This window comes from Silene latifolia, chromosome 1, assembly GCF_048544455.1.
Source record: "Silene latifolia isolate original U9 population chromosome 1, ASM4854445v1, whole genome shotgun sequence".
Classification (NCBI taxonomy): domain Eukaryota; kingdom Viridiplantae; phylum Streptophyta; class Magnoliopsida; order Caryophyllales; family Caryophyllaceae; genus Silene; species Silene latifolia.
Window position 1 is genome coordinate 159611017 of NC_133526.1, and position 11649 is coordinate 159622665.

Sequence of the window (11649 nt, forward strand, 5' to 3'; positions counted from 1 at the left end):
CATGATTTCCAATAATAAAACATATCCCAATGAGCACCCAAACACTATCCAACTAAGCTACTAGCTCAACGAGGGTAGGCAATTTATAATGTAGCTAGGGAAAATGTTTGTGAAGGGGTCAAGAAGGCAAATATATTCATGTGAATGGCTCCAAAATGCTTTAACAGAAGAATGCATGCTTACCAAGAGATGACATGAGAACCATACTTGTGCGTTTTGATGAAACACACATTATAAAGAGATACCTACACTCACCTAAGAGAGACCGGATATGGATGCATCGGTAAAAAAGAGGCTCTACCTTACCATTTTGTAGCTTGCCACAAGTCAAGATCAAGCCTATTCGGATCATTCTCCATCTCCCACCTATTATGTCAAGACATCCCCATGTAGCTAATATCCTATCATTAAAGAATAAATCATTAGCAATAAGCCATTATTAGGATAAGCAAAGAGGAAAGTAGGCTACAAGCAAGCACAAAGCAAAAATTTCTCTCAAAAATTTTCGAATTTTCTACACTACATGCAAACTACACTATATGCAAATGCAATATCTCCCCCCAAGCTAAACATCACATTGTCCTCAATGTGCCAACAATTCATAATACCCAATCAAACCATAAAAATGGCTCAAAGCACAAAACAAGAAGGACTAGAGGTTATGTTTAATGGGATGAAAGATCTAAACTAAAATGCAAAGCAATTAAAAATTTACTCGATTTGCTAATCTCCCCCAAGCTAGCATGAATTCGGGGGATGTAGATGTTTCCTTATGACTAAGGTGAAAAATAGTGAAGAAAAATGGTAGAGAAAGAGAAGGGAGGTACCATCGGGTTTCTATAAGAATGATAGAATGATTTACTCGTCACCCGCATAAGAAAGAAAGGCCAAAAATTCACGAAACCACGACCCCGATCGGGGCTGGCAACCCCGATCGGGGTTGACCTCCTCTTCGGGTTTTGACTCTTTTCCGCATTTGATTTTAATTCCTTCTCGTTTCTCGAAAACCACGTCCCCGAACGGGGATCTTGCATGGGGCTGCGTGCCAAATTTACTTCTTTTTGGCATTCTTAGCAATAGTGCCCTTAGCATCGTCACCTACAAAGCAAACAACACCCATATCGTCCTCCAACGGATCCATTAGTAAGGAGCCAAGTGTAGTAGAGGCAAGAGAAGAGTCTACAGTGCTAAATAAATAACAAGACTCTTGTAACATTGGGCTTCTAATGGTGTTGTTTTTGCTAAAGGAGACCCGGTCATCACCCTCTTCCAACGTCAACCTCCCATTTTTCACATCAATTAACGCACCCGCGGTGCGTAGAAATGGCCTACCCAATATAATTGGGGTTTGTGAGTCCTCGGCCATATCAAGGATGAGGAAGTAAACGGGTATGAAAAACTTACCAACATTGACGAGAACATCTTCTAAGACACCTAAGGGTCGCTTTAAAGAACGGTCCGCCATTTGCAATGTGATACTTGTGCATTTTAAAGCACCCATGTTAAGTTTTTCACAAAGGGAGTAGGGCATGACACTCACACTAGCACCTAGGTCACAAAGGGCCTTATCAATGGTATATGTGCCTATAGTGCAAGGAATAGAACAGCTACCGGGGTCCTTAAGTTTCGGGGGAGACTTATTTTGTAAGAGTGCACTACACTCTTCGGTGAAAACAATGGTTTCAACCTCATTGAAGGATCGCTTCTTTGAGAGGATTTCCTTCATAAACTTTGAATAAGAAGGGAATTGGGTAAGTAATTCTAAAAATGGGACGGTGACTTGTAAATTTTTACACATTTCCATGAACTTACCGAACTTACCTTCTTCCTTGTGCTTTGCTAGACGATGGGGAAATGGTACTTGAACAACTTCCGTTGGAGGAGCATCCTCCACTTCTTTATCATTCTCATCCTCATTGGGAACACTCACCTTTGTTGGAATGGCATCACTGTCCTTAGCATTAGGAGAGACTTCTTCAACAACTACATCATCACTCTCTTTGGGCATAGGAGACCCAACATCTTTGGCATGAAGCTTGCTCCTTCTTTTTAGCATCAACAACCGGTGAGGAAATGGCACACGATCCTTAACAAGAGGCCCTTCACTAGCCTTCTTTTTATCATTTCCCCCAAGCTTGGCCTTTTTAACAACCACCTCATTATCCAAAGTCATGGATGGCCCATCATAGCTTGAACCACTTCTCAAGGAGATAGAATTGATGGTCTCGTGCGGTTGCTCACCTTGGGGAGGAAGTTGACCGTTCTTTCTTTGAGAACTAGAAGCGGCTAATTGAGCCACTTGTTGTTCCAACATCTTGACCGCGACACTATGAGCTTGATCATTTTTTTGGATTTGAGCCAATAATTCCCTTTGCATTTGGATTATCATGCCCTCGAGCTTACCAACTCCTTGGTTGTTTTGTTGGACATTTTGTGCTGGATTTTATTGGTAATTGTTTTGTGGGGGCCTTTGTTGATTTTGATAACCCGGTGGAGGGATATACTTTTGTTTTTGAGGAACATAGGCATTTTGTTGTGGTGGGGGTTGTGGTTTAAGCACATTGTTGCTAGTGTAAGACAAGTTCGGATGGAATTTTGAATTCGGGTTATAAGTGTTGAAAAATGTACCCGGTGGATATGAACTTTGCCTTAGAGCTTGAAAAGCATTTACCTCTTCGATAGAAGCTTGGCAATGAGCGGCATAATGACCCGCTCCTCCACAACCGTCACAAATGATGATTTGACTTGTTGAAGACACTACATTGAGTTGTTGAAGGGAATCTTTAGCATCTCTTTCCGCTAATTGTTGTTGGAGCAAGGCAATTTGAGCTAGCAAAACGGAGTTGTTAGAGGATTCTTCTTTACCTTTAGATGGCACAACTCGGGAATTGACATATTAGGCATCATGGATCGCCATAGATTCGATCATGGCATGAGCAAGGTCGGTGTCAATTTGACCAAACCGCCCATTGTTGGCGGAATCAAGAATCCTTCGGGACGCGGCACAACATCCATTATAGAATGTTATTGCTAGAAACCAATCATCTAGCCCATGATGTGGGAATTATCTTTGAAGCTCTTTGTACCTCTCCCAAGCCTCATATAAGCTCTCAAGAGCTTGTTGACGGAATCCGGTAATTTGGCTCCTCAAAATTTGAGTTTTCTCCGGTGGAAAAAACTTTTGATAAAAAGCAAGAGCCAAAGTCTCCCAATTGGTGATTCCCATGGCGGTGCGGTCAAGGCTATTGATCCAAATATTGGCCTTGTCCTTCAAAGAAAAGGGAAAAGTATCTCCCTTATTTGGGCTTGAGTAACACCCGTTTGACGGATCATGGAGCAATAGTCACAAAAATTTTGCACATGCAAATTGGGATCCTCCAAAGGACTTCCCCCAAATTGCTTTCTCTCCACTAGGCTAATGAAAGCCGGCTTGATCTCGAATTTCGGCGCGGTGATTTGAGTGGTTGTGATTCCGGCCAGAAGCATGGCCGCGGTGGGCTATGAGTGATCGGAAAGTTTCACCCTCTTTTTGGTAGTAGATGGTGGTGGTGGTGGAGTTGATGAACTTGAAACCTCCTCCTCTTCAAGGGCCTCTCGATCGTCTAAGTAAGACTTTCTAGCACTTTCAACTTGTATGGGAGAAGAGGCTTCTTTCACTTCCTTCCATAAATGTCGTCTTCTCCTAAATGTTTTCTCGGGATCGGAATCCGGTGAAAGCAATTCTCCACTACGAGAGGACCTGGGCATAAGACAACAATTTCTAGAGAAGTGATAAGTAACGGTCTCAAGGAACAAGTGTTCCCCAAGACAAAGGAAAACAAGATAAAAATCGACAATTCAAAAAGCAATAAAACCGTTTCCCCGGAAACGGCGCCAAAATTTGATAGGTTTATCGCGTACCTATGGAAAGATAAATTCCCTAAACACAAATAAATGTAGTAATAGGGGTCGAACCACAAGGAAACGGGAATTACGTTATGAATTACTATGGAGAGATTCTTATCAAGGTCGATTTACGTTTTTTGTTTGGTTTGTTTGATGATTGATGAAAATTGTAATGTAAATTATATGATAAAAGAGAGTCTAAGGGGTTCGGGTCACACATGCAAGGGTTAATATACGATCATGATAAATTCGGTACTAATAACATTGTCAATTGCGTAGGCTTAGAGACACCCACCTTACGATATTAGTGTCAACCATAGACGGGTCCTAGAGAAACTCTCGTCCATGACTAGGTCATCCTACTATACATGCTTAGTCTAATTCAGTTCCGTGCCTCTCGACTTATAGAACGAATGAACAAACTTAATCAATTGAATAAGGCCTTAAAGAAAGATTTAAACGTTATGGCAAAAGCATGTGATAGAAGCAATATGAACAATATTATTATTAATCTATGTTATCATGTTATATATTCGATTTATGCATGGCTCCTCTAGCCCTTAGACTAGGAAATTTAGCTACTCATATTAATATGTAAATTGTAAACTATATAAAGAGAAATGATAAATAAGGTTGAGTGATTTATATGAACTAAATGTTTTAACATGTAAAAGAAATAGAACTAAAGTAATCTAAAAGGAGTGTTCAATTATAAACTAAATAGAAATGCAAATTATAAATAGAAATACCTTAAAGAGATGAACTTGTATGGAAGAACAAATAATAACCAAATGCTTGAATAAGAAATGCTTGAACAATAACTTGTAGAACAAAATATTGAAGGATTGAACTTAGGAAAGCTTAACAACTTGTAAACTAAAATGAGAAAACTAATGAGAGAAATATAAAGCTTAAGGCTATTGTAAAGTGGAAATGGGACGTAAAATTGGATGCCTAAAACCTTGGAATACCTCTCCTATTTATAGGAGAGGAGAAAGAAACGTAAACAATCAAGATGCATGCGGCCCCGATCGGGGTTAGGCGGCCTCGATCGGGGTCGTGTGTTTCCGAGTATTTTCTCTTAATTCCTTAGTTAATTGCTTGAGGAATCCTAAGAGCATGATTAATGACCCTTAATGCACTCGGGTAAATGCTCCATCTATCATCTTTAGAGCTCCCAAAAAGCATCCTAAGCATGTTGGAATCTTATGCTTTCCACCTTGACTTGGATTTAAACATTGGGCTTTGACTTTGATTGTTGGCAACATTTTCATTACACATATGAATCCATCAATTTTTCCATGCAAAACCCAATCCAATGCTCTATGCTTAGTCCAACACTTGGTCTTGATTAGCTTAGTGAACTTGGTGTATAAAATGATAGGAAAAATTCTCTAAATGCTTAGATTCCTACAAAAGCGTAACAAACATGACAATACACCTAGAACACAAGATTAGCTCACAAATATACAAATTAAAGTATGATGAAAAATAAAAACCGAGCTAAAATGAGGGATAAAAGTATATATAAAATGAACATATCAGACCGGTTTAAAGTTGTAGGGCGAGTTCGCGACTTTAGGACGTCTCCCAAGTCTTTGCATTAGCTCCAAAAAACTCCTACCCGGGTTCATTTTAATTTGACTCTCTATGTTCATTGAGCTCATTAGTTACAGGTTCCAAAATCGTCGCTCTTATACCACTTTGTAACACCCCCATACTCCAAGTGCCTTACCAGGACCACTTAAGGCATGCGAATGCTACCATCTCGGTTACCCGAGGCAATGTATATCAAATAGACAATAAAAGAACGTACTTTAATAAAATAGTTTAAGTGAATACATCAAAACCCAAAAACTGTAAAGTAGGATACAGCCGTTCCAAAACCAAAACTAACTAATGTAAATACAATGTTCGACATAACAACGGAAGACTTCTAATAGACTCATGGTGACACATGCCCAGCTATCCCTTGCACATCCAAATCATACCTGCTCAATAACTGTTCACCACCCTGGAATGGATCACCACAGTTTTCAAAATATTTAAACAGGGTCAGTTACTGATTACACAATATAAGATAAAACAATATCAACACTATACACAATCACCCAACTCCGTCACATCACCAATCACATGACTAGCCTGAAGGTCTAGTCCTGCCAGATTATGACCAAAACCAGTAATCCTCACCGCCAGTGGGGGACCGCAGCCGTTCCCACTTAAGCCCTGCTCATCTCATCCGAGCGATAACCCATGTTCCTTAATGTGCACATCCCCTCTGTGGCGGGTTCCGCAGAGGGCGAATCAAGGGCGAGAAGCCACTCCCGCAAGTGACTCCACTCAGCCGAGGACGCACCTCGCGAACCACAGACATACAACCACAACCAACTACAGAATCACAATCACCAATTCCAATACGATATAGACAAATGTTATTAATCAACAACCACCAACAATCAATTAACCAACACATATGTAACCAATAACTGAGTAGGAAATCCTACCTGGAATAAGAAATCACAACACCGTCACAAGTAGCTAATCAAAATTCTCTTCTACGAAATCTCCTCCTATAATCACATATACAATCATGCAATTACTACTAAGCCAATCAAACACCCAAAACCCCCAAATCTACCCAATTAGGGTTTAACCAAAATTGACGAAACTATATAAAAATTATACTAGGATCTTACCGACAACGCTACGGACTCAACGCCGTAAAGAACACTGATTTCCGACGACTCAAGCCTTGGGATTTGATAGCAATGCGAAGAAGAATAAGAAGTAACGTAACTTGTTTTTATCTCTTATGAATTTAGATCAAGGTAAAAGTGAAAATAAACTGACGACTTATGTTTTTATATCATTCTCGCATTACTAACAAAACCCGACCAAGTAACCCGTAAGACCGACTTACTCGATCGAGCAAGTGACTTACTCGAACGAGTGCCCCTTACTCGATCGAGTGTCACACGTACTCGATCGAGTACCCATCAGGAAGACGAATGTTTCGAAACCAAACTTACTTACTCGACAGAGTAAGCCCTACTCGATAGAGTACCCAATAGCACAGAAAACCGTATTGTTACATACTATACCTCGGGTAACCGAGATGGTAGCATCTCCATGTGCTAGGGTGGTCCTGGTAAGGCACCTTGTGTATGAGGGTGTTACAGGAAGGACATGTGAAGGTAGTCTTTTCCTGATCGTTAGGATAAATAGGGACCTGAAAGAATCCCGAATAGCCATCTAGATAACTAACGTATTTTTGACATGCTACACGCTATAACATCTGGTTTATATAGGGTAGGGGAAAGTGGTTTTTCTTAGCAGCTAAATTAAGCTTCATGTTGTCAATACACATACTCCACCCTGCCACTAGTCGAGTAAAATTTAATTCATTCTTTTCATTAGTGACAACTATAGTCCCTCCCTTCTTAGGGACTACCTGAACTAGACTAGCCCATTTTGAGTCAAAAATAGAGTATATGATTCCTGCATCTAACAATTTCTGCACCTTCTACCTAAAAACATACTGCATAGAAGGGTTCAAATGACACTTATCCTGCACACTAGGCTTATGTCCCTCTTCTAAATGGGTACAGTGCATACAAAAGTCATGAATAATACCATGTAAATCGTCAATTCTATACCTGATAGTGTTTTTATGTCATTTCAAAACAACCAACAAGGCAGACAAATGACTTTCAGAAAGGTTATCATTGACTATGAAAGGACTCATCTCTTTATCAACTAGAAATTCATACTTGAGAGGATAGGGGAGGATTTTATGTTTAGGTTTCTTTACCTCGATAACCTTAGAGAGGTTACCTAAGTTGTAAGCCTTCCGTGTTTTGCTCTCTGTCCCCGATAAGAACTTCTCTATCTCATCCACTTCCTTTCTTCATGCACATGTCTCAGCATTAGTAGCGTTGTGGACATGGGCCAACTGCGCCGCGCGCACCCGTGCGTTGGTCTCGAGGCGGCGACACTTCTCCCACGAGACCTTAGTTTGCCAAAGCACATCATGGGCCGTTACTGATTGGTGAGGCATTGAAACCGGTGAAAGGTTGAATAAGCCTGCATTTGTGGAGTCGCCACAAATTTTTATGGAAAATTGGAACCGTTCGAATACGTCGTGTCATGTCAAGACACAAAGCAATGACATGAACACTAAGAACTCGTTACCCTTAGCATTCTATGTCTAGAATGACTCTCAAAGATGTCAATGGACACGGATGTCTATAGATAACTGGAGTAAGGGGTGAGGGTACGTATTAGGAAGCTCTTTAATTCGAATACCTAATCCCGCCCGCCTCGATAGCGGCCTCGTAATGGAAGGTGTCGTCGTGTCTCCCAATCAAACACATTTATATTCTCAACAAACAACTAGTTAGTGGTTAAGTCGAGGTCGATCCATGAGACGGTGTGCTTTGGGTTCTACGTCTATCTATCTCAATTTATGCTAGTGTCACAATTGATTTGGGTTGGAGTTGGTGAGTTTAAACTAATAGAAGCAATAAAGTAAAACAAGCAATCAATTAAGAGATGTAAACAATTGGCTAAAAGTGCTAGGATATCACGGGTTCATAGGGGATTCATGGGAGTTGATCATACAAACATATTCTCAAGTTATAAGCAAGCAATTATTGTTGTGGTGGGCTCGAGTTAGTCTATATCTTACAATCCCTAAGAAGATTTAGGTCTCGGAGCCGAATCGATTAGATTGTACAACACCTACAAGTCGACTTAGTCTCCTTCTATTCAACTTTATGCATGGTCTAATGAGGCTCAAGTTGGTTTATGTCTTACAAACTTCATTGAAAAGATAAGTGATGGGTAAAAAATGCAAGGATTCATAGGCTCACATTTCATCAAACATAACATGCGCAAAAGTTAAAATCACAACAAGCAAGCAATTTAATCGTGAAAACATATTAGCTTAAGCATGAATCATTCCCCATGTTTGTTTTCCCTAATTGCCCATTAATCCTAACTAAAAGACTATTCACTTATTATCAAGTTCAACATGCTAATAATGTTGTCAATCATATTAACAAAGCAAAACATGATGAATAAATGAAAGTGATTAACAATAATTAAACAAGAGTAAAAGGGAATTATACCTATGAAGATGATTTCAAATAATAAAGCAAAGAATAAAAGAAGAGAACTTTATTGATGGAGAGTTGTCAATTATCCAATAATAACCCAATAATCTTCAATTACCCAATAATAATAAACTGAACAATGATTAAGGAAAGATTAATGTGTAATTTTGTGGAATGATTGAGATTAATCTACTCTAATCTACTCCTAAACTAATCTAAGGAAGGTTTTTCTCCTCTAAGAGGGCTTATCCTCTTGATTATTACAAATGGAGTATATATAATGGTGCTTTACTAGGTTAAGTAAGGATAATTTAGTAAATAACAATGCTTAGTTTAAAAGTGGAGAAATGCAAGTCTTGCGAGGAGATGAGCATATCACGCTAGTGCTGTCACGATCCGCTCGGATCAAGGAGGGAGACGCTCGGATTGTGAGGTGAGGAGACGAGCGTCTTCTACTCGGGACGCTCGGATCATGAGAGGGGGAGACGAGCGTCTTCTGCTAAGCCGCTCGGATTGTTCCTCAGAGTGGTCCTTGCTTTGCCTCCTTTTGCATACTCCTTATTCTTGTGTTGTTGGTTTTCGTTCTTGCCTCCTCTTTCATACTAGTCCATCCTATATCATCAATAAGCTTCCAAATATGCACGGGAGGCGGTAATTCCGCCTAAATATCTTCCTTCCTACAAAACATAAGAAATGCACTAGGAAAGCAAAATAGAAAGCATTTGACGGATAAAATGGCTATGGAATGTTATAATAGTATGCAAAATAGGCTCAATTAGGGGACTAAATGTTTAGTTATTTAGACCATGTTAATACTCATCTTATGATATTAAAATTACAAATTAATTTAGTATAGTCTAAATCTACATGCATGCAAAAAAAAAAAATAACTAGAAGATGGTATAAAACCATCTTAAGACAAAAGTTCCTTACATTGGTATAAGGCAAAATATGGGTACTACAAAGGTCTCCTACCTTTGTAGTTCTTGAGCTATGAAACTATGGATGATCCTCCAAGAACACCAATTACCAATATAAGTAATCTCCTTTGGTGGCACCCAAGATTAACCCAAAATACTACTAAAATTAATAACTAGTTAATAGTAGTAGTAAACTTGTAATTAGTATATTTGATGTACTAATTAATACTATTACTTTGATAATATTATTAGTTGGTATTTATATGTGTTTTATATAAAATGATGAAGAAAAATAAGAAGGAAAAATTGGTCTATGGTAGTATGAAGAATTCGGCCATATGAAACAACAAAGACCAAATTTTTCCTTCAATTTTTCAACCCTTGAGATAGTGGAATAACATGGGTATTTATAGGAAATATGGGAGACAAATATGAGTGGAAAAATGCCATATAATGGACACTTGTTATGTCCTCATAAAACCGGTCCAAGTATACCAAATATGGCTCCATTTCGGTTTTCGACATTTGCCCCACAAATGCTTATAAGTCTTATATTTAATTATCTGACATAATTAAATATGAATTTAATTATTTAACACTTAAATAATACAAATTAACTGCCAATGACCATTTAACTATTAATTGGTCATAAGACTATTTATCAACATACAATCCCTTTTCTATAAAAGCTAAAACTTTTAAAGAGTTTTTATTGGCTCCTCATTTTTAGGGAGGGGGAAAAGCATGTTTAATTTCTTGCTAGGAACCCATGTTCATTCATTTCATTTTTAATTACCACCTTATAATTTTGACTCCTTAATTTTTATTTTAGTAAACTACACAAAACTATACATTATACATTCATACATACAAAACTATACAATTATACATACAAATCTAAATAATTGACAGTAAACTAACATGAGTAAAATTGAACGTTTAAAAAAAATTAGAAACTTAAAATTTCCATATACTGAGATTTTTTTGCTTATTTTGATTATTTGATACTATCTTTATAGGAATAAATGATTCATGACTTTATTAAGAAAACTGAAAAAAATGGAGGAAATGTACATTTAATATAGAAAAATCTATCCGAAATGAAGAAAAAACATCTAAATTAAAAATACTGGAAAATTTAGACTAAAAATCAAAGGTTGGATTTTTTACATTAGAAATATGAAATTTATAAATAACCTGCATACTTGAGAATCAAACTAAAATAAATCGGGAATAAGAATGGATGATAAGGGCATGAGAAATTATTCTTAGTAATTGGAGCGATTGATTCACTTTTGCACCAAAATTTGCTATAATCGGGCCTTTTTGCTAATCTCTAATTTTTTATTTCATCTCTCTATTTTTAAATACGGTTTTTCTATCCTATGCTCACTAGGCATAGGATAAAAAACCTAAAAAGGAAAGAATTAATGATGTTTTTCTTGTAAAGTGATAAGATATTGCAATTTTCCATAAAAACATCATTAATTCTTTCCCTTTTTTGTTTTCTTATCCTATGCCTAGTGGGCATAGGATAGAAAAATCCTTTTAAATAAGATAGATTTTTGGATATTTTCGATTGAAAGTTTGGCTCTCTGTTATTATTTTCATGAGGCCATCTTACGGCCGAAATAAAATGATGATGGAGTAGGTTGAGCACTATTTAGGTTTATTTAATGGGGCATTAATTTGTTATATAACATGGCTTACTACAAATCTCTCTCATA

At 37.9% G+C, this 11649-nt stretch overlaps 1 non-coding gene across 1 annotated transcript; it reads left to right on the plus strand.

Moving 5' to 3' along the window:
* Positions 1–3047: 3047 nt before the first annotated feature.
* On the plus strand, positions 3048–3154 carry LOC141619756 (small nucleolar RNA R71). Its single transcript, XR_012531799.1, has one exon. It is a non-coding gene; the product is annotated as a small nucleolar RNA R71 (small nucleolar RNA).
* Positions 3155–11649: the final 8495 nt, after the last annotated feature.